The sequence below is a fragment of the Narcine bancroftii genome, chromosome 4 (genome assembly GCF_036971445.1).
Source record: "Narcine bancroftii isolate sNarBan1 chromosome 4, sNarBan1.hap1, whole genome shotgun sequence".
Taxonomy (NCBI): Eukaryota; Metazoa; Chordata; class Chondrichthyes; order Torpediniformes; family Narcinidae; genus Narcine; species Narcine bancroftii.
The window spans coordinates 197,426,380-197,451,033 of NC_091472.1; the positions used below are offsets into that span (position 1 = coordinate 197,426,380).

At 42.3% G+C, this 24,654-nt stretch overlaps 1 protein-coding gene across 4 annotated transcripts in view; it reads left to right on the forward strand.

Annotated features, from left to right (window-relative positions):
• The first annotated feature begins 11,703 nt into the window (after positions 1-11,703).
• The window catches only part of klhl22 (kelch-like family member 22), a 70,940-nt gene continuing 57,989 nt past the window's right edge, over positions 11,704-24,654 (forward strand). For 3 of the 4 annotated variants that reach the window (XM_069933570.1, XM_069933572.1, XM_069933573.1), the window contains exon 1: positions 11,704-11,811. The gene's annotated coding sequence lies outside the window, so the exon portion shown is untranslated. The remainder of the gene's footprint in view (positions 11,812-24,654) is intronic. The other variant, XM_069933571.1, reaches the window with a different exon arrangement.

Consider the following 24,654-nt stretch of genomic DNA (forward strand, 5'->3'; position numbering starts at 1 on the left):
GCTGCAACAGTACCTTCTGGAGTGTGGTATCGCTTCAAGCAGGACCACGAGGGGAGGAGTCACGTGATGGAGTAGTGGCCAGTCGGGGAACTCCAGCCCCCTCCAGAAAAGTTAAAAAAAAAACAGTGAAAAAACAAAGGCACAAACACAAAAACCAAAATAAAGTGAAAATAAAGGTGTGGAGAAAATGGCAGCAAAAAAAGAAAACCTAAAAGCAATGGGAAGAAGAGAAGAAGAAAGGACGTCGGAAGAAGAAGGTGAAGGCCTTACCTGTCCGAGGAGGCCCGCCGCGGAGAGAGAAGACCGCTCCCTAAGGTCAGTTGAAGCCCCGAACTCGGGACTACAAAAATGGCTCACGGAGCCAAACAAAAGTGCGAGGAGTCGCGCATGCGTGATGCACAAGACGAAAATAACACTGACGGGAGGGGGGACCAGCTGAGGAGTCGATCTCCACAGCTGAAATTGACAGCCACAACAAAGCAGCAAAAGGAAAACACAGAAAATAACGAGAGCAAGAAAGAAGAGAGTAAAAAGAAATCAAAGAAACAACAGATGACCAACCCAGAGGAAGAAGACCAGCAACAAGACACTTCTAATAAAAATAAGAAGACCAAAAATACCCAACAAATTAAAACAAACAAACCAACAAGAAAACCAGAAGAGACAGAGGTAAAGGACACAGATCCTGGAGTGGACTCAGAAGAAGAAGAGGAAGAACACAGAGAAATGGAAGATGAAGGGAAGGGCAAGACAATGGATATATTTTTTTTTAAAGAATATATGGAATCAGTAAAAGAATGGCAGTCACAAGAATTCAGTGAAATAAAAAGAAGAGTAAAAAGTACAGAAGAAAAAATGAATAGATTAGAGATGATCATATCAGATATAGGAAAAAGAGTGGACAAGGTGGAAGAACGAGAAACAGAAATGGAAGTAGAGGACTTAAAAAAGAAATTAGAAGAATCTGATAAAAAAGTTAAAGAGACACAAGAGCTGTTAGCTCAGAAGATAGATATAATGGAAAATTATAATAGAAGAAACAATATAAAGATAGTGGGCCTTAAGGAAGATGAAGAAGGCAAGAATATGAGAGAATTTATAAAAGAATGGATCCCCAGGGTCCAAGGAATACCAGAATTACAGGAAGAAATGGAAATAGAAAGGGCACACAGAACATTAGCCCCTAAACCACAACCACAACAAAAACCAAGATCCATTCTAGTAAAATTCTTAAGATATACAACAAGAGAAAATATATTGAAGAAAGCAATGAGGAAAATAAGAGAAGACAAAAAACCACTGGAATACAAAGGTCAAAAAATTTTTTTCTATCCAGATATAAGTTTTGAACTCCTGAAGAAGAGGAAGGAGTTTAATGCAGCAAAAACGATCCTATGAAAAAAAGGATATAAATTTATGCTAAAGTATCCAGCGGTACTTAAAATAGTTATTCCAGGGCAGCAAAACAGACTATTCTTGGATACGGAGGAAGCAAGAAAATTTGCAGAACAACTACAAAACAGACAGAGAGAGGAAGATATGTAACGAGAACAAAAATGACCACAAACTATATGTATGTGTGTATGTATATATATATATAAAAAAAATAGAATATAGGTAAGAACTAAGAAGGGAAAGAAAGGAAGTATGGGGGGAATTAAGAGAGTGACCTTTGTGGTATATGAAAATTAAAATCTTTTCTGGGAGGGGCTGGGTGGGGAAGAGTTACGGTCACTGCAAAATCAGTTGACGCTTGCGAGTGAATTCGCAAATCCAAATGGAGAGGGGAGATGTGGTTGCCCGACAAGGGATAAAGGGCAACTCAGGAAGGGGAGGGGATAGTGGGGTTAAAGAAATTTTAGATAGGAGAATAAAGGAAATGTTTTATGTTTTAGAAATGTTGTCTTATAAAGTGTTCAAAAAAAGAAAGCAGAAATGGATAAGAAGGAAAGGTGATAATGAGGAAACGGAAAGGAAAGATAAACAAAGTATGAAATGGCTATGTTGAACTTTATGACTTTAAATATTAATGGAATACATAACCAAATCAAAAGGAAGAAACTGCTAAATTTACTGAAAAAAGAAAAAATTGATATAGCATTCGTACAAGAAACACACTTAACTGAAGTGGAGTACAAGAAATTAAAGAGAGATTGGATAGGACATGTAACAGCAGCGTGATATAATTCAAAAGCTAGAGGAGTAGCCATATTAATCAGTAAAAATGTACCAATCAAAATAGAAGAGGAAATAATAGATCCAGCAGGGAGATATGTAATGATAAAATGTCAGATATATTCGGAGTTTTGGAATTTACTCAGTGTATATTCACCTAACGAAGAAGATCAAAAATTTGTGAAAGATTTTTTTTGGAGATAGCAGACACGCAAGGGAACATACTAATAGGAGGGGATTTCAACCTTAATTTGGATTCAAACATGGAAAAAACTGGGAAAAAAATTAACAGAAAGAACAAAGTAACCAAATTTATAATTAAATCGATGCAAGAAATGCAACATTTGGATATATGGAGGAATCAACATCCAAAGGAAAAGGAATATTCATATTATTCGGGTAGATATAAAACATACTCAAGAATAGACCTATTCCTGTTATCAGCTCACATGCAAGACAGAGTTAGGTAAACAGAATATAAAGCTAGACTATTATCGGACCACTCACCCCTGATATTGACAATAGAGTTAGAGGACATCCCACCAAGAATGTATAGATGGAGATTAAACTCCATGCTACTTTAAAGGCAGGATTTTAGAGAATTCATTGAACGACAAATTAAAATGTACTTTGAAATAAATACGGAATCAGTGAAAGATAAGTTTATACTATGGGACGCAATGAAAGCGTTCATCAGAGGGCAAATAATAAGTTATGTAACCAAGATGAAGAAGGACTACAATCAGGAAACAGAGCAGTTGGAAAGGGAAATAGCAAATATAGAAAAATAATTAGTAATGAAGGAAGACACAACTAAAAGAAGAGAATTGGCAGATAAAAAATAAAATATGAAACACTACAAACATATAAGGTGGAGAAGAACATATGAAGAAAAAACAGAAATATTATGAACTAGGAGAAAAAATGCACAAAATTCTAGCGTGGCAGCTTAAGACAGAACAAACTAAGAGAATGGTATTGGCATTAAGGAAAAAAGACAAGCAAATCACATATAATCCAAAGGAGATTAATGAAAACTTCAGAGAATTCTACGAACAATTAAATCAAACTGAAAACGAAGGGAAAGAAGACAAAATAGATGAATTTTTAACTAAAATTGAACTACCAAAATTACAAATAGAGGAACAAAATAAATTAACAGAACCATTTGAAATAGTAGAAATACAAGAGATAATAAAAAAACTACCGAATAATAAAACACCAGGAGAGGATGGATTCCCAATAGAATTCTATAAAACATTTAAAGATTTATTAATTCCTCTCCTTCTGGAAGTAATCAACCAGATTGATAAAACACAAAGCTTACCAGATTCATGCAAAACAGCAATAATTACAGTAATACCAAAGACAGGGAAAGATCCACTCGCACCAGCGTCATATAGACCAATATCTTTACTTAACACAGATTATAAGATAATAGCTAAACTATTAGCAAACAGATTAGCCGACTATGTTCCAAAAATAGTAAATCTAGACCAAAATGGATTTATTAAAAAAAGACGAACAACAGACAATATTTGTAAATTTATTAACTTAATTCATGCAGTAGAAGGAAATAAAGCTCCAACAGTAGCGGTTGCTTTAGACGCAGAGAAGGCCTTTGACAGAGTAGAATGGAATTATTTATTCAAAGTTCTACAAAAATTCAGCTTACCAGAGAAATATATTAATTGGATTAAAGCATTATATAAGGGGCCATTGGCGAAAGTGACAGTAAATGGATATATATCAAAACAATTTAACTTAAGCAAATCAACAAGGCAGGGATGCCCACTATCGCCCTTATTGTTCGCGTTAGCCATAGAACCACTAGCAGAATGAATAAGAACAGAAAATAAAATAAAAGGGATAAAAATAAAAGACAAGGAATATAAAATCAGATTATTTGCAGATGACGTTATAGTATACTTAGCAGAACCAGAAATATCAATAAAAGAATTACATAAGAAATTGAAGGAAATTGGAGAAGTGTCGGGGTACAAGATTAACGCAAATAAAAGTGAAGCAATGCCAATGAATAATGCGGATTTCTCAAAATTTAAGAAAGAATCACCATTCAGATGGCAAACGCAAGCAATGCGATACCTAGGTATACAAATAAATAAAAACCTCGGCCATCTATATAAACTCAATTATTATCCACTAATGAAAAAAATTACAAGACGACTTAGAGCAGGGGTGTCAAACTCAAATTCACCGAGGGCCAAAATTAAAAACTTGGACTAAGTCGAGGGCCGAACTAAATATTTATTGAAAATTTTCAACAACATCTGCATGTTTTCTCTTCTTTTAACATATGTAATGTTAAACTTTTTCTTATTAAAAATAAATGTTTAATAATAGTTTTGGATAAACTCTTTCCAGAAGCATTAACAAATGAGAAATAAAATATTCAATAAATAATATTTCTCTATAGAGGATTTGTCAAATGTTGCTAGTGTGCTGTCGAATAGTAAAATCTGAGGGCTATTGAGAATGTGGGAGAATAACATGATTCCTGAAACAATCAAATGGGTGACTGATTGTGGGCATGAACTCTAGCAGGGTTATTTGCCATGCCCTTTTTCCATTGGTACAGATATCCTTTGATTTACACACTTTTCAAGTTTTATGCCTAATGAGCTTGTATCCAGGTGCAGGACCATTTTTAACCAGGAATATATTTATCACTGTGACATGAAACTATTGGAAGATCGTTTTATCCTGAGATTAAAGTTCATAATACTTACTCAGGCCTGTGTGCGGGAGGGCGGGGTTTGCGGGCGATCGGGTTGGACAACGACAGTGCGGGGGCATCGGCTCTTGCTGCTGGGTGGCATCTCGGGGGATCAGCGGTCCTGTCACCATGAGTCGCGGGTCGGCCTGCGGCAGGGAGGGGGAGTAGGCAACGGTCCTGGTGAGGTCAAGCCCGAGGCTTCTGGTTCTGGGCGCTGGGAAGCGGCCTTGGCTTCCCCTGACACCGGCCAGGCCCCAAAACCAGAGTCCACGGTGAGACCCTGCAACGTAAACAGAGGAGGTGGGGGCGATTAGCGGGCTGACGCCAATGCATTCTGGGATTTGTTGTATTTCTGTGCATGTGCTATACTGGCGCGGCGGCCAGCGGGCCACCTCTAATAAATTTTTGAAATGATCTTGCGGGCCAAATATAATTATATCGTGGGCCAAATTTGGCCCGCGGGCCAGAGTTTGACATGTATAACTTAGAGCATTGGAAAGACTTACCACTAACACTGATAGGAAGCATAAATTGTATTAAAATGAACATTAAAATCAACAGAGAAATTCTTCAAGGAGTTAAAGAAAATAATAAGGAAATTTTATGGAAAGGGGGGAAACCGAGGATAGCACTAGATAAATTAACAGAATGGTATAAACAAGGAGGCTTACAACTGTCAAACTTTTAAAATTATTATAGAGCCGCACAATTAAGATACCTATCAGATTTTTATCAAACAAGGGAGAAGCCAGATTGGACTAGATTAGAACTAGATAAAATAGGGGAGAAGATACCTGAACATATATTATATAAATGGGATGAAAAATTGGTACAATGTAGGAGTTCTCCAGTATTACATCATCTGCTCAATATTTGGAAGAAGATTCATGTAGAAAGGAATAAAACAAATTACCAACTACCAAAACTAATACTGATGCAAAATCAGCTAATCCCTTTTACAATAGATAACCTTTCCTTTAGAGAATGGGAGAAAAAAGGGATCAAAAGAATAGAAAATTGCTTTTCGGGAAATAAATTATTATCCTTTGAACAAATGAAGGATAAATATAATATAACTCACAATACAGTGTTGGCATACTACCAACTGAAATCCTACTTGAAGGACAAATTGGGAAGCAGTCTGAGGTTACCAGAGGGAAGTAATTTTGAATATGTGATTACAGACACAATGATAATCAAAATATTTGTAACAAACATGTATATTAAACTACAAGAAAAGGAGAATGTGGAAACAAATGGTAAAACTAAACAAAAATGGGAACAAGATCTAAGCATAAAGATAAAGAATGAAACATGGGAGAAGTTATGCTCAGGAACTATGAGAAATACAATAAGTACGAAGTTACGTATGATACAATATAACTGGATACACAGGCTATACATTACACCTCAAAAGTTAAATAAATGGGACCCAACAGTATCTGACAGATGTTTTCGCTGTAAAAAGGAAATGGGAACAACATTTCATGCAATTTGGACATGTGAGAAAGTGAAAAAATTTTGGGAAGATCTAAACCAGATATTAAATAAAATCACAAAAAGCAATATACCAAAAAGCAGGACCACGAGCTATAACCCACACGGTAACGGCCAGGTCGAGAGGGAGAATGCTACCATATGGAGAGCGGTTACACTGACTCTCCGGTCTAAAGGTCTCCCCACCTCTCACTGGCAGGAAGTTCTCACTAGTGCCTTACACTCCATCCGCTCCCTCCTATGTACCGCAACAAATGCCACACCCCACGAAAGGATGTTCCTTTTCCCAAGGAAATCCGAAACAGGAACCACTGTACCGCCATGGCTCACCGTCCCTGGCCCCGTCCTTTTGCGACGCCACGTCCGGCACTCAAAGAACGACCCCTTGGTCGACCGAGTGATTCTACATCACGCAAAACCGCATTACGCCTACTTTGAGTTCCCAGATGGGCGGGAGGACACTGTTTCGGTGCGTGACCTAGCTCAGGACGCAGTAGACCCAGCAAACCCCCCAACCCAACCTTCCCCAACTCTTTATTCCCCAGGCCCCGTGCCGCAACAGAAGGACCAACAGCACCCTAACGACCCGGGCTACCCTGCCGACAACACGACTGGGGAATTGAGTGAAGGAGCGGTCGCACCCGACGAGCCCGCTGGTGACACCACTCCAGCGACCCCAATCCCGGCACCATGGCGGTTACGCTGGATGGTCAGACCCCCTGAACGCTTCAGTCCTTAACCTACTCCTTCCTTTCATTCTCTCCCTCGTTTTTTTTTGTTTTTTTCTCCAGGGTCTGTTCTCCAAGAAGGGGTGAATGTGATAGTACAGATCTATCACCAATGTATATAGTGTATATAGTTACAGTATCTAGACTGTGCTTACAGCGATTGGCTGAGAGCTAAGCCACGCCTACTGTCTGGGCCTTAAAAGGTTGTGTCCCTAGCCAGGTCGGATCATTCTGGACTGGTCGGCCACCTGTGAAGAGCTCCTGTCTTTTGCTAATAAAAGCCTTGGTTTGGATCAACATGTCTTTGATTCTTTCGACGAGCTCTACAAACAGGTTGCCAAATCGGAGTTAACACAGTCCAGACCCTCCAGCTCACAATGTTGTGCTGACCTATGTAAACCAACACCACAATAATCTAGTTTTGCTCCACCTCACACCCATAACCCTCTATTTTTCTTACATCCATGCGCTTATCTCTTTTGAATGTTCCAAATGAACCAGCCTCCTTCACCACCTCCAACTGCATTCCAGGCACCCACCACTGAGTAAATGAGTTAACCCTGACATCTCTTCTAAACTTTCCCCCCGTCACCTTAAACCTTTGGTATTTGCTGTTTCTTGTTGCCCCAGGAAAAAGTTGCTGGCCTTACCTGAGCTCTTAATAATCTTATATACCATGCCACAGAGATGGTAATGCTGTAAATGGAAATGAATGTAACAACATACAGTGATGGAAATGTATGGATACAAAAATAAGAGAATTTGAATGGTCTTCCTTTTGAAAATATTGTGAATAAGTCTATTTTTGGTTAAAAAAATTGACCTCTATTTAGCTACGGCTAGCAAGTTACCAGAACCTGATAGCCTGCATTAGAGTGTACAAAAGTGGCTCTGGAGATGCCAAATGGGATCTAGGGCTGCGATCTTCCCAAATTGGTAAAATGCAAGGAAGTATGAATGGATTGGAATATCACTTTTGAAGAAAGAAACAGTGAACTACATGCCAATTAGCCTGACTTCTGACATTCTACAAATGCTGGAATCAATTATTAAGGAAATGGCAGCAGGATATTTGGAAATAGATAAAACATCAGAGTTGATATGTCACAGAGGCATAGGGTATGGCAACAGGCCCTTTGCCCAACTTGCCCATGCTGATCAAAATGTCCTACCCACACAAGTCACACCTGCCTGCACCTGATACATATCCCTTGACCCCAGAGGAATGGTTCTCAACCTTTTTTCCCCACTCACATGCCACCTTAAGTAATCCCTTACTAATCACAGAGCACCTATGGCACAAGGATTACTTAAGGTGGTATGTGAGTGGAAAGAAAAAGTTTGAAAACTACTGCTTTAAACCCATCTTGTAACATATCTGCTCAGTTTGTTTCTTAATCGTTGCTCGACTCCACCACCTCCTCTGGCAGCCCATTCCATGCACCCACCACCCTCTGTAAAACAAAGTCACCCCTCAGGTTCCTGTTAAATCTCATGCCCCTCACTTAAACCTCTGTCCTTTGGTTTCTGATTCCCCCACGCTGGGCAAAAGACTCTCTGTGATCACCCTGTCTATTCTTCATGATTTTCTACACCTCCACGAGTTCACCCCTCATCCTCCCGCACTAAAGCAATAAGGAATAAAGCCAGATAGAGTGATGTTACCCTGTCTAATCATGCTCAATGGGTACGTGATGTCATGTTTAAACTTAGAGAAGATTAGATGCTCAATTATCAATTTGAATTCAAAATTTCAAGCACTGTGGGGATCTTTTTGAATTACTTTTATAATCTTTGATTTGTTATGAAGGTAGAAATGTTGAGAATTGTCCTTTTTTTTGGCCAAACAGCTTCTTTCTTGATAGTGGGTTTAGGTTTTCCATTTTTATAATCAAATATTAATACAATATCATCTGTTTGATTAAAATGTGGCTGGGAACTCAAAGTAGGCGTAATGCGGGTTCGCGTGATGTGGAGTATCTTGGATGAATATGTATCTTTTTGAATATGTATGCTGTATTTTTAGATGTGAAATTTCAATGTTAATAAAAATATTGGAAAAGAAAAGAAAGAAAGGAATAAAGCCCCAGACTGCTCAACCTCCCCCTATAGTTCAGGCCCCCTGAGTCCTGTAGCATCCTTGTGAATCTTCTCTGCACCCTTTCCAGCTTGACGACATCCTTCCTGCAACACGGTGACTAAAACTGAACACAATACTCTCCAATGTTTTCCAACTGCAGCATAACCTAACAACTTCCAAATCGATACCCTGACTCATGAACGCCAATGTGCTGAAAGCCTTTTTCGGTGTCCTGTCTACATGTGGCTCCACTTTCAAGGTACAGTTTACCCCACTTTACGAATACCCGCTTTATGGAAATTCGCTTTTATGAAGAAACCTGCATTCACTTTTACGAAAAGATTTGAATGGGTTTTTCGCTTTTAAGTACGTAACTTTCCATCGTAGTGAATGGGTCTTTGATTTACGCCATTTTGGCTTATGAAAAGTTTCATAGGAATGCTCTAGTTTCATAAAGTGGGGTATACCTGCACTCCAAGATCCCTCTGCTCTACAACATTCCCCAGATACCTAACAATCACTATGAAGGACCTGAAACAGGAAATTGACATCTACCTGCTGTAAGACAGACAAAGAGTTGCCATTAGTATCACCCAGTGCCCCTTACAGTACAAGAGAAAGACAAGCAAAAGAGAGTCCCTTCAGAGTCGCAAAAGTGACTGTGGATTTGCCTTCAGCGCTCTCGCAGCCTCCTATTCAATCTATCGGCAACCAGAACTCCAGATCCAAACTTCCCGGCATGATCACATAGCCTTCAGCAGCCGAGGCCCTTCAGGAGCCTGAGGAAAACTGGTGGGAGTTGGAGCTTCAGGAAGCAGGCTGGAGTGAGAAGGAGGCAACGGTTGGGAAAAGTGGGAGGAAAGCAGAGGGAGGCCAGACTGGCAAGAACTGTGTCCTTCTGAAGATGGGGTGGCAGTTGGTGCCGTCACAATTGTGAAGGTACAAGGGAGTGTGCAGACTGCAATAGTGGGTTGGGGACTGCAGGAGGTGGGGTAGAGGATAAAAGGCATGGATTTGAAGAAGCAAGAGGAAGGTGAGAATAGTGAATATGGGAAGGAGGGGATAGTAGAGGAAAAGCAGGAATAGGGTGGACAATAAGATTGGAAAGAAGGAAGGTGGGGGAGGGAGGAAGGTGACATGGCAGAGGAAGGGTGGGGAAGAGTGAGGATTGGGAAAGGTTGCTGAATGGTGGAGAATTAAGCATATAATTTAGGATGAGAGCTTGGGATGGAGGGAATTGTAGATTGTGAACTCCGAGGGTAGCGGTTTGGGGATTATCGTGCAATTGGTTGAGTGGGGAAGCATTCAGTGCAAGGCAAAGGTGAAGATGTTATGGTAAAATAGTCATCGCCACATAAAAAGGGCCTTTGGCCCATCATTCAGAAGAACCATTTACACTGACCCCATTGACCAGCACTTGATCTATAACCTTCCATGCCTCGACCATTCAAATGTTCATTGAGATACTTCTTAAATGTTGCAAGATCTTTGCCTTCATCATCTTCCTACATCTCCCCTTTGGAATTCCCCTTCTAGGAATGGTGAAAGAGTTGGTGAGGTTTGGGGAATCATGGATTGGAGGGGCTGTTGAGGGTGGGTGAGGATGCAAGGGGAGGAGGGAGGAGTGGTTGAAGGCTTTGGAGGGGTTGAAGGGGTGGAGGTAGGTGAGGAGAGGATGCAAGGGGAGAAATGGGAAGAGGTTCTGGAGGGGGTCACTGTGGGTTTGGTGAGGAGGGCTGGGTGAGGTGAGGAAAGGATATGGGGAGGGATGGGTGAGGACAGGGAATATGGGGTTGGATATGGGGGAGGAAGGGAATGGATGTGGGGAGGGTGTAGATGTAGGGAGGGATGATGGGATGAGCAAAAATCTGGATGAGAGGCAGATGGGAGAGGGATTGGTGAGGGTGGGTGAGGGGGAGGGATTGATGGGGAGGGTGGGTGAGGGAGGAGGGAGAGGGTGGATGAGGGATTAGTGAGGGAGAGGGATTGGTGAGGAATGTGAATGAAGGAGGGTGAGTGAGGGATTGGTGGGGAGGGTGAGTGAGGGAAGAGGGTGGGTGAGGAGGGTGTGAGGGATTGTTGGGGAGGGTGGGTGAGGGAGGTTTGGTAGGGAGGGTGTGAGGGAGAGGGATTGGTGGGGAGGGTGAGTGAGAGAAGAGAGGGTGGGTGAGGGATTGGTGGGTGAGGGAGAGAGTTTGGTGGGGAGGGTGAGAGAGAAGAGAGGGTGGAAGAGGGATTGGTGGGGAGGGTGGGTGAGCGAGGAGGAGAGGAGGGTGTGAGGGAGGAGGAGAGGAGGGTGTGAGGGAGGGTGATTGGTGGGGAGGGTGTGAGGGAGGAGGAGAGGAGGGTGTGAGGTAGGGGGATTGGTGGGGAGGGTGTGAGGGAGGAGGAGAGGGTGGGTGAGGAGGAGGGTGAGGATTGTTGAGGAGCGTGAGTGAGGGAGGTGAAGAGGTTTTGCGGGGGTAGCTCAGTTGCAGTCCGCAGCCGCCCCTACGTCACCGCCGCCATTTTGTGCGAGGCAGTCAGTAAAATGGCGGTGAGCGGGCGGATAGAGGCGCGGGCCCCGGGCCCTGCTGTCCTGCGGTAAGGCGAAGGTAGGACCCAGACCGGGGACATGCGGGCCGGAGTGTATTGAAATCTGCATTGTTGGCTCATTTCAGTGCCCGTAACCTTGGGGAAGAAGAAGGAGGGACAAACCCAACCCCCCACCCCCAGCTGAGTTTAAATAGCCGCCGCCTTGCCCACCCCAGGAAAGCGACCCTGCACCCTTCCGCTTCCCCTCCTTCATTTCCGAGCCCGCCCCGAATTCTCCTCATCCCATTGCCCAGCTTGGAATGTTGTCCTCAGGTCTGGACGCCCCATGTCAGGGAGGATGTGGGAGCTGGGGGGAGGCGGGTTCAGAATCAGGCTCACTGACATGATCTTGTCTCACCAAGTTGGTCGTTTGGTGGCAGCAGGGATTGTGCAACAGCTGCTATAAATCACCTTTCTATAAATTCACTATTTAAAGACAATCCGAGCAAAAGAGGTGAAATAAAGTGAGGCTGTGTCTGTGGTTCATTGCCCATTCAGAAATCTGATGGTGTAGGGGAAGAAGCTGTTTCTGTAACTTTGGGTGTTCCACATTTACCTGGATGTGGCCTGCATTAGATAAAATGTCTTGGGAAGCAAGATTGACAGAACTCAGGGCTTGCCTCTGGAGAGGCAATGACTTGTGAGGCTGACAAGTTTAGGAGAGGCAGAGACCGACCGGTTGGACCCCCAGTAAGTGCCCTTTTTCTTGGGGCGACAGCAGCATACACAATAGTACATCTTGTTCAAGGTAAATTGGGGGAGTCGTCGGGTGTAAGTATTTTTTTGACAGAGTGTTGGGTGCCTGGAATGCATTCCCTGGGTGGTGGTGTTGGTTGGTACAATAGGAACATCTGAAACTTTCTTACACAGGCACAGGGATGTAATAAAAAGAGGATTATGGGTGTGAGGTAAGGAAGGATGAGATTGTAAAGTACGTTTGTAAATGTATCATTCGGCATAACATCATGGTCCAAAGGGCCTGTCCTGTAATGTTCTGCTTTGTATAATACCCTACTCTTTTGAATCTTCTAATAATCTAGAAATGCCCCACTTCCCCCCAAACTCCTCATTCCAAATGCCCCACTTCCCCCCAACTCCTCATTCCAAATGCCCCACTTCCCCCCAAACTCCTCATTCCAAATGTCCCACTTCCCCCCCCAAAATCCTCATTCCAAATGCCCCACTTCCCCCCAAACTCCTCATTCCAAATGCTCCACTTTTCCCCAAACTCCTCATTCCAAATCCCCCACTTCCCCCAAACTCCTCATTCCAAATGCTCCACTTCTCCCCAAACTCCTCATTCCAAATGCCCCACTTCTCCTCAAACTCCTCATTCCAAATGCCCCACTTCTCCCCAAACTCCTCATTCCAAATGCCCCACTTCTCCCCAAACTCCTCATTCCAAATGCCCCACTTCTCCCCAAACTCCTCATTCCAAATGCCCCACTTCCCCTCAAACTCCTCATTCCAAATGTCACACATCCCTCCAAACACCTCATTCCAAATGCCCCACTTCCTCCCAAACTCCTCATTTCAAATGCCCCACTTCCCCCAAACTCCTCATTCCAAATGCCCCACTTGCCCCAAACTCCTCATTCCAAATGCCCCACTTGCCCCAAACTCCTCATTCCAAATGTCCCACTTTCCCCCCAACTCCTCATTCCAAATGTCCCACTTTCCCCCCAACTCCTCATTTAAATGCCCCAGTTCCCTCCAAACCTGTCTCCAATGCCCCACTTTCCCAAACACATTCCCCGATGTCCCATTTTCCCAAATACCTCATTCCCTGATGCTCCGTTTTTCTCAAATACTACCTGTGCAATTCCCTACTCCAGTTAGCCCTTTCACAACTTGTCCCACAGCCACCAATTGCCTCACTTCCAGGTACTGTACTCTCACCATCCTTCCAATTACCCCACCATTCCTTATCACCTCCAATTACACATTATGCTGCATTACTTCCAGCTCCTCCAAATAAGTCTTCCTACTTTTCCTATGGGCTCTCCAATTACCTTATTTTCTGCTATTTTCACAACTCCCTTCAATGGCCCTGCCTGTATTTCCACAGCCCCTCCATAGAACCAGAAAAGATTACAGCAGAGACAGACCCTTCACCCTCCTAGTCTGTGGCAAACTATTTTTCTGCCTCGTCTCATTGACCTACACTCCAACCAGATCCCTCCTACCGCTCCCATCCATGTGCCTGTTGAAATTTTTCATAAATATCAAAATTGAGCCTGCATTTACCAATTCAGCTGCCGTTTTGTACCACACTCCCTCCACTCTTTGTGTGAAGAAGTCCCTCTCCACAATGTTCCTTTTAAACTTTTCCCCTTTCACCCTGAACCTTTGTACTCTAGTTTCATGTCACCCAACCTTGTTGGAAAAAGCCTATTTATATTTACTTTATATATGCCATTTATACTCATCATAATGAAAAACCTCACAAAGATAAGCGTATACAGAGCCATTGTCATACCCACACTCCTGTTCGGCTCCGAATCATGGGTCCTCTACCGGCATCACCTACGGCTCCTAGAACGCTTCCACTAGCGTTGTCTCCGCTCCATCCTCAACATCCATTGGAGCGCTTTCATCCCTAACGTCGAAGTACTCGAGATGGCAGAGGTCGACAGCATCGAGTCCACGCTGCTGAAGATCCAGCTACGCTGGGTGGGTCACGTCTCCAGAATGAAGGACCATCGCCTTCCCAAGATCGTGTTATATGGCGAGCTCTCCACTGGCCACCGTGACAGAGGTGCACCAAAGAAAAGGTACAAGGACTGCCTAAAGAAATCTCTTGGTGCCTGCCACATTGACCACCGCCAGTGGGCTGATATCGCCTCAAACCGTGCATCTTGGCGCCTCACAGTTTGGTGGGCAGCAACCTCCTTTGAAGAAGACCGCAGAGCCCACCTCACTGACAAAAGGCAAAGGAGGAAAAACCCAACACCCAACCCCAACCAACCATTTTTCCCCTGCAGCCGCTGCAACCGTGTCTGCCTGTCCCGCATCGGACTTGTCAGCCACAAACGAGCCTGCAGCTGACGTGGACTTTTACCCCCTCCATAAATCTTCGTCCGCGAAGCCAAGCCAAAGAAAGAAGAAAAATTTTGTATACCTCTCAAATCTCTTCACATTCTTCTGCACTCCAGGGAATAAAGTCCTAACCTGTTTAGCCTTTCCCTGTTAGTTCTTCAAGTTCCTGGCAACATCCTTATAAATTTGTGCAGTCTTTCAATCTTGTTGATATCCTTCCTGTAAAGTTAGGTGACCAAAACTGCACACAATGCTCCAAATTTGGCCTATCAATGTCTTGAACAACTTCTTCTATACTCAATGCTTGTCCCTCCGCAAGCTTTGGAAGCCTCTACACCTTCAATCATTGTGTCATCTACAAACTTCCTGATCCAATTTACCACATTATCATCCAGGTCTTTGATATGGATAATAACAAGCAACAATGGACCCAGCATCAATCCTTAAACACCACTAGTCACAGGCCTGCAGTCAGGGGGCTACCACTCTCAAGCTCCTCTTGTAAAGCCAATGTCGTATCCAATATACTACCTCACATGAACACTGAGCAAGACCTTGTCAAAGGTCCATGTAGACAACATCTACTTTTCTGGTAACCTCCTCAAAAAAAACTACAAAATTGTTAAATTCAATCTACCTTGCTAAGCCATGTTGACTATCCCTAATCAGTCCCTGAATATATGTATATGTGATCTCATAGAACACCTTCCAATAACTTCTCCATTGCTGATGTTAGGTCTATAATTTCTCAGATTATTTTTGGAACCCATCCAGAGTCCAAGTTAATATGTGGGAAGTTAGTCACCTACCGATGCTGTCTTGCTATCTCTCTGCAGATTTGCTCTTTCATTTCTCACTCACTATTGGGTGGTCAATAATACAACCTCATTAAAGTGCTCATACCATTCCCATTCCTCGGCTCTACCCATATAGCCCTCTAGTCTGTCCTGTCTGAACACAGTTTTGACATTTTCCCCTGACTAACAATGCCACTCCTCTCCCTTTCATCCCTCCTCTATTGTGTCTGAAACAATGGAACCCCAGTCCTGCTCCTCCTTTATCCAAGTTTCACTAATGGCCACAACATCATAATTCCACGAAACAATCCATGCTCTAAGCTTGCCTGCCTTTCCTATAATACTTCTTACATTATTCCCACCATGCGCAACCTTTTGATTCCTGTCTTTGTATGCAGTCTTAAACATAATCTTTTATTACACTTGCTCTTACTATCTGGTCTGGCATTATGGTTCCATTCGTCCTGCAAGTCAAGTTTAACCCCACATCCCCCCCCTAAGCACTCCTCCCACCCCACACTCCCAGAGTAGCATGAGTAAACCATCCCGGAAGGATATCAGTCTCTCCAGTTCAGATGCAAAACATCCTGCCGGTGTCCCTCCCACCTTCATTGGAAGAGAGCCCAATGATCCAAAATTCTGAAGCCCTCCCTCCTGCACCATCTCTTTAGCCACATATTAAGCTGCATTGTCCTCCTATTTCAAACCTCACTAGTCTATGGCACGGGTAGCAATCCTGAGATCACAACCCTGGAGGTCCTGTCCTTCAACTTGGCGCCCAACTCACTGACTCTCATTGCAGGATCTCCTCACTCTTTGTACTCATGTCATTTGTCCCTATGTGGACCGTGACGTTTGGTTGCTCACCCTCCCTGCTAAGAATGCCATGAACTTGATCTGAGATATCCCAGACCCTGGCACCTGGGAAGCAATTTTTTTGGTATTCTTGATCAGTTCCACTTCTTATCTGTTCCCCTCACTATCGAATCGCCTATTACTACAGGTTTCCTCTTCTCCTTCCTTCCCTTCTTAGCCACAAGGCCCAACTCTGCGCTGTGTCTCTGGTAGGTTGTCCCTTTCATCAGTATTCAAAACTGTATATGTGTTATTGAGGGGAACAGTCATAGAGGTACTTTGCACTTACTTTCCCCTCTCATGACTGTCACCCAGCTACCTCCTGCCTCTTAAATGTGATTGCTTCCCTGTAGCTCCTGTCTCTCAGCCCCTCAGCCTCCCAAATGATCCAGAGTTCATCCAGCTCTAGTTCCCTAACAAGGTTTGTAAGGAGCAGCAATTTGATGCACTACTCACAGCTGAAATTGTCAGACTATCCACAGACTGCAAGAGGAGCATGTCCCTGCCCTGGCTGCCATTTCCAGAGTGTGTGAAATACACAAGGAAAAATAAGACAACCTACCTCTACTTGTGCCTTCTTGCCAAATCCTTTTGTTCCTTTGGAGGGCTGTTTTACCTCAACTCCTTAGTCCCTTCTTGCCGAAGCCTCTTGAGCCAAAGCTTCAATTCCCCTCTCTCACTCTGGCCCTCTCACACGTTGGCCACTCCATTTATACTTCTCACCTACTGAAACTGTCCTGCTCTGCACACTCTAAATTCCATTTGCTGGAAAATAAACAAGCATGTTACTCACCTACTGAAGCTTTCCTAGCCCTCGCACACTCTTCTTGCTCCAAGTCCCGTTTTCTGGAAAGGTTATCAAACTCCCTTCATTTTCACAGCCTTTCCTATCTACATAGTTCTTCCAATTTCCATTCTTCCTTCTTTCCATGCCCACTCCCTCCTATTCCTACAGCACTTCTCTTATTCGACTCCTTCCTATTCTCATCACCACTCTGTTACTCTGCTCCCTGCCCTCCACTTAGCCCAATTGCTGCCATCATAATGATCTCACTCCCTCCTCTTCACAGTCTTAGTTATTCTGCCCTTCCATACCTGTAAACCCTCCAGTACAGTACACTTATTAATTTTATTAATACAATCCCTCCAACTACACTGCCTCCTTTTTCCATCAACCCTCCTGTTATCCTGAGAATGTAGGTTTTAAAGTAGTAATGAAAATAATATAGCAGAGAATATTCTGTGGTATGTTTTGATACCATAGTTAAAGATGATTATGAAGAACAACAAAAACTCCATATTTGACTAAGCCAGTAAAGGACTATTAACCATTGGGTAAGAAACACGAGCCAGTGTAATGTTTGCAGCTCTTATTCATATTTGTTTATCAAGCCACCTCAGGCCCACTTTAACAATCCCATTTCCCTTCTTTTCTCCTAGCCATTCCAATTGTCCCACTCCTGCTAATTCTTGAGTCCTTTCATTTACCCTATTCCCTGCTGTTACTACAATCTCTCCAATAGCCCTGCTCTCTCCTATCCCCATAGGTGCTCCTATTCTGATTTCCACTTTCTTCCTCTGCCAAGATTCCAGATTGCAGATTTTGCCATCTGGAGCAAACAGCAAACTGCTGGAGGAACTCAGCACATCCAGCAGTATCTGTGGTGGGGTTTGTGGAAAAGGAAATTGTTCATGTTTTGGTTCGAGCCCCTATATCAGAATCTGAAAGGTGAACAGTTGTTTTCATCCCACAGATGCTCCTTGGGCTGCTGAACTTCTTTGGTATTTTGTTGTGTATCCCCATAAATTGAGCCTTCCAAGTAGAACATTGTTAAAAGTTTCCTGAAAGTTTGACACATTAGAATTGTTCTATTAGTTTATTGAATGTGTAACATGGAATATTCTAAAAGATCAGTACTTTGCAGCAGGAAGTAGTGTGTAAAGATTTTATTTCCATTTGTAGGATGTGAAATTCTTGATTACTTGCAGAGTCATAGTTTGGAAACAGGCCCTTTGGTACAACTTGTTCACGCTGACCAAAATGTCCCACCCACTTGAGTCCCACCTGCATGTATTTGGTCTATATTGTTCTTATCCATCCTATTCATGTATCTGTCCAATTTTTTCTAAAATCATTGCAATAGTCCCTGCCTCAGCCACCTCCAGCAGTCCATTTCATACACCCAGCACCCTGGGTGTTTTTTAAAAAAAAGCTTGAGTTCCTGTTAAATCTTTCCTCTCTCACCTTAACCCTCTCATGAATAAAATACCTCATACCTCTATGAGATCACCCCACATCCTCCTGCACTCCAAAGAATAAAGCCCTAACCTGAGGGTAGTGAAGGTGTGGAACAAGCTACAGCAGAAGGTGGTTGAAGCTGGTATTATTGAATGTTTAAGAAACATTTGCACTGACACCTGGATAGGCTAGCTTTAGAGGAATATGGGCCAAATGCAGGCCGGTGAGACGAGTGAAGCTAGGACATTTTGATTGATATGGGCAAGTTGGCCAAAGGACCTGTTTCCTCACTGTATGACTCTATGATAAGTGGACATCAAGTTATGTAAAAGAGCATTGCAAGAGAATTTACATAGCGGAGTAAAAAAGCCTCCGGTACTGGCATCTATGGCAATTGGTAGATGCCAGGTAAGTGAATTTGCCCATTGCTTGAGATTGCATGTTGCACGATTGACAAGATGAGCACTAAGGGGCACCAATTTTAAACTTTTGTATTTTTTACCAATTTATTTTCTGTGATTTTTTTGCTGGTTGCTTGAATTCCAGATAATGGGAATTTTACTGGAATTTGAGAAGTAGTCATTTCTAATTTCCACCCAAACTAATCCTACTAGATTTTCTGACCTGAATTCCACTCCATCATTGCCTTTAATCCCATCTTTCATTATCAAGGGTACTTGTCTCTTTTATTCATTCTGCTTCACTTTTAAAAGCATTACAGTGCCTGTGGGAATAATTAATTCCTCATCTTGATCACTTTGCAACCAAGTCTCCACAACAGTCAATGGATCATTGACATTTCTATTTGTGCCACCAATTAGTCTATTTTGTTTAAAAAAATTGCATTAATTCAGATGAAAAGTCTTCAATTTTCTGTTGGCCCTTTTACCATATATCCCTGGTGTGACTTTAATTGGAGGTATATAGATTAAAAGCAGACCCGGATATCAAGTATTTGGATAGTCGGGAACTGATTAAGGATAGTCAGCCCGACTTTGTGCTTGGTAGGTTGTGTTTCACCAATCCTAGAGTTTTATATGGAAGGAAACAGGAAATTTGATGAAGGAAAGGCTGTGGATGTTATCTACATGAACTTCAGTAAGGCCTTCGACAAGTTCCACGTGGGCAGTTAGTCAGGAGGGTTCAATCGTTCGTTATTCAAGTAGTAGTAAACTGGATTTGACATTGGCTTTAAAGTGAGAAGACAGAGAGTGGTAATGGATCATTGCCTCACAGACTGGTGGACTGTGACTAGAGGTGTGCCTCAGGGATCGGTACTAGGGCCATTGTTTGTCATCTATATCAATGATCTGGATGATAATGTGGTAAATTAGATCAGCAAATTTGCAGATGACACCAAGATTGGAAGTGTGGTGGTCAGCGAAGAAGGTTTTCAAAGTTTGGAGAGGGATCTGGACTAACTGGAAAAATGGGCTGCCAAATGGCAAGTATGAGCTGTTGTATTTTGGAAGGACAAACCAAGAAAAGACATACATGGTTGGGCACTGATGAGTGTGGCAGACAAAGCAATCTGAGAATACAGATAAATAATTCCCTGAAAGTGGTGTCACAGGTGGATAGGGTTGTAAAGAGAGCTTTTGGCATATTTGCTTTCATAAATCAAAGTATTGAGTATAGAAGTTGGGGTGCTATGATAGAAATTTTTAAGATATTAGTTAAAAATGATTTGAATGCTGTTCATTATAAACCTCATGAAATAAATGATTCTTTTAAGAGCTTTTATTCTAAATTATATAGTTCAGACATGGTCTTTGCCCTCAGACAGCTCCAAGAAAAGTGCAGAGAACAAAACAAAGGACTCTACATCACCTTTGTTGACCTCACCAAAGCCTTCGACACCGTGAGCAGGAAAGGGCTTTGGCAAATACTAGAGCGCATCGGATGTCCCCCAAAGTTCCTCAACATGATTATCCAACTGCACGAAAACCAACAAGGTCGGGTCAGATACAGCAATGAGCTCTCTGAACCCTTCTCCATTAACAATGGCGTGAAGCAAGGCTGTGTTCTCGCACCAACCCTCTTTTCAATCTTCTTCAGCATGATGCTGAACCAAGCCATGAAAGACCCCAACAATGAAGACGCTGTTTACATCCGGTACCGCACGGATGGCAGTCTCTTCAATCTGAGGCGCCTGCAAGCTCACACCAAGACACAAGAGAAACTTGTCCGTGAACTACTCTTTGCAGACGATGCCGCTTTAGTTGCCCATTCAGAGCCAGCTCTTCAGCGCTTGACGTCCTGCTTTGCGGAAACTGCCAAAATGTTTGGCCTGGAAGTCAGCCTGAAGAAAACTGAGGTCCTCCATCAGCCAGCTCCCCACCATGACTACCAGCCCCCCCACATCTCCATCGGGCACACAAAACTCAAAACGGTCAACCAGTTTACCTATCTCGGCTGCACCATTTCATCAGATGCAAGGATCGACAATGAGATAGACAACAGACTCGCCAAGGCAAATAGCGCCTTTGGAAGACTACACAAAAGAGTCTGGAAAAACAACCAACTGAAAAACCTCACAAAGATAAGCGTATACAGAGCCGTTGTCATACCCACACTCCTGTTCGGCTCCGAATCATGGGTCCTCTACCGGCACCACCTACGGCTCCTAGAACGCTTCCACCAGCGTTGTCTCCGCTCCATCCTCAACATCCATTGGAGCGCTTTCATCCCTAACGTCGAAGTACTCGAGATGGCAGAGGTCGACAGCATCGAGTCCACGCTGCTGAAGATCCAGCTGCGCTGGATGGGTCACGTCTCCAGAATGGAGGACCATCGCCTTCCCAAGATCGTGTTATATGGCGAGCTCTCCACTGGCCACCGTGACAGAGGTGCACCAAAGAAAAGGTACAAGGACTGCCTAAAGAAATCTCTTGGTGCCTGCCACATTGACCACCACCAGTGGGCTGATAACGCCTCAAACCGTGCATCTTGGCGCCTCACAGTTTGGCGGGCAGCAACCTCCTTTGAAGAAGACCGCAGAGCCCACCTCACTGACAAAAGGCAAAGGAGGAAAAACCCAACACCCAACCCCAACCAACCAATTTTCCCCTGCAACCGCTGCAACCGTGTCTGCCTGTCCCGCATCGGACTTGTCAGCCACAAACGAGCCTGCAGCTGACGTGGACTTTTTACCCCCTCCATAAATCTTTGTCCGCGAAGCCAAGCCAAAGATATAGTTCAGAGTCTTTATAAGATGAAAACAAAATAGATATTTATCACAGATAAATTTACCTAGATTGAGTATTGAAGAACAAACAGAACTGAGTTCTTATTTTACACAAAAGATGGGATTAAATATCTAGAGATTTATGAAAATAATTTAAAAAATGTATTTAAATTGACTATTTGCCATTACTTAAAAAGGTTAAAAACTTTAAAAAGTGGATGATTTTACCTATAACATTAGTAGGTAGGGTTAATTGCAATACCTTTTCCAAACCCTACCTATATTATTACCTCAAAAGTTTTTCCAAGAATTAAATAAATATATAAAGAAATTTCTTTGGAAAGGTAAAATGTCAAGAGTTTCTATAGAAAGATTAACATGGACATATGAATTGGGAGGCCTTCAGCTTCCGAACTTTAAGAATTATTATCATGCGGCTCAAATGAGATTTTCACTTCTCTTTTTGAAGGAGCAGATAAACTAAACTGGATAAAATAAGGAGAGAGATTTGCAGTGGAATATATGTACAAATGGGATTCAAAATTAATGATGGGTTTTAAAGAAACACCTTTGCTGAAACATTTGATGACCGTTTGGAACAAGATAAACGATGTAATCTGAATGAAAGAAAATATATCCTCAAGATGCCTCTGATTCAAAACCTTTTTCAATGGATAATCAATTTTTTAATTATTTTGTTTCATAAAGGCATTAAAAATATTGAAGGCTGTTATGTCCAAGGCCAATTGATGTAATTTAAACAACTAAGAAATAAATATGGAATACTTCACAATACTCTTTTTTGTTATTTTCAAGTGAGAGGATATTTGAGGGAAAAGCTAGGTCCAGCAATGCTGTTACCTCTCCAATCTATCCTTTACTACAAAAAGGAATTATGAAACATGGAGTCCACAAATCTAGACAGAGGTGGGAGCTGGATTTGAATATTATAATTGATGAGTAAAGATGATCGAATCTTTGTCAAGATAGAAATGCCAATACTATTAATGTAAGGGATCAACTAGATCAGTATAATATTTTATATTGGTTGTATTTGACACCAGAAAAATTGTATAGAATGAAATCAGATTTATCAGATCAATGTTTTAGGTGTGGTGAAGAGACAGGAACTTTCTTGCGTTCAACTTGGTCGTCCTAAGGTAAAGCCATTTTGGGTGGACTTAGGGAATTATTTTAGAACAAGTTACAAGTATTGTATTTCCACAAAACCCAGATTTATTTCTGTTGGGAAATATAGAAGGAACAAGACCTAAGTTGAAACTATCAATATACCAAATGAAATTTGTTAAAATAGAATAAGCAGTGGCAAGGAAGTTATTGCAGTGATCTGAAAATCAGATTCACACTTGGGTATGGGAAGATGGAATGCAGAAATTCAAAGCTGTATCCCTTTGGAGAAAATTTCATATAATTTGAGAAACAAATATGGTATATTTTTGCAAATTTGGAGCCCTTGTATGCAAATTTTAGGTATAAATATGTAGTGGTGTTCTCCCAGCTGTGGAGACCTGTGTTAATCTTCTTACCTAAATTGATCAGATAAACCTTGTTGGAGTCCTGTATGTTGGAAAGTGATTGTCCAAGCAGTCCATGAAGCTATTTTCTCTTTCTTCTTCTTTACATTACTATATATCTTTTTTATTGGGGTGGGTGTATGGGAGGGAAGGGAGGGGTTGTAACCATTATGTAATGATTGAAACCCTCATAAATTTAAATTCTTACTGTTTTATATAATTGTTTATTAATTACATGTGTGGAAAAATTTTCAAATAAACTATTTAAAAAAAAGACACCGGTGAGGCCACATTTGGAGTATTGCGTGCAGTTTTGGTGTCCTAACTTCAGGAAGGATATCAATAAGATTGAAAGAGTGCACAGTCGATTTACTAGGATGTTGCCTGGACTTCAGGAACCGAGTCACAGGGAAAGGTTAAACAGATTAGGAGTTTATTCCCTGGAGTGTAGAAGAATAAGGGGAGATTGATAGAAGTATTTAAAATTGAGGGGATAGACAATAAATGTATGTGGGCCTTTTCCATTGAGGTTAGGTGAGATACAAACCAGAGGACATGGGTTAAGGATGAAAGGGGACATTTTTTTCACATAGAATGAGCTGTCAGCTGAAGTCATGAATGCAGGCTTAATTTTAATACTTAAGAGACTTTGGACAGGTACATTGAAGGGAAAGGTATAGAGCGCTATGGACTGGATGTAGGTCAGTGAGACTAGGCAGAAAAATGGTTCGGCACAGACTTGAAAGTCCGAAGGGGCCTATTTCTATGCTGTAATGTTCTAAGTGGAGTTGAAGTCAAATGTAGGTCAGCCATGATCATATTCAAAGACGAGGCTGACTCGAGTGGCTGGTGATCTGTCCTGGTTGTGTACACCATTTATCTGATATATCAATTATTATTACATAGTGCAGATTGGTATAATTTTATTCTCTTTAATTGTCTTAAATTAAAATTTAATTTTTCCCTCACCCAAATTCCCTCTTCTTTCATCCTTTCACATCTCCATTTGTAGACCAGGGAATCAAATAATATGCCCAGCTCATCAAGCCACCATCTTCAAAACCATCTCCAACTTCTTCATCTCTGGTCACCTCCCTCCCAAGGCCTCCAACCTCATTGTTTTCTATCCCTGCACTGCCCAAATGTACCTTTTACCAAAGGCACATGAACCAAATCATCTGGGTAGACCTATTGTTCCCACTTGCTCTTGC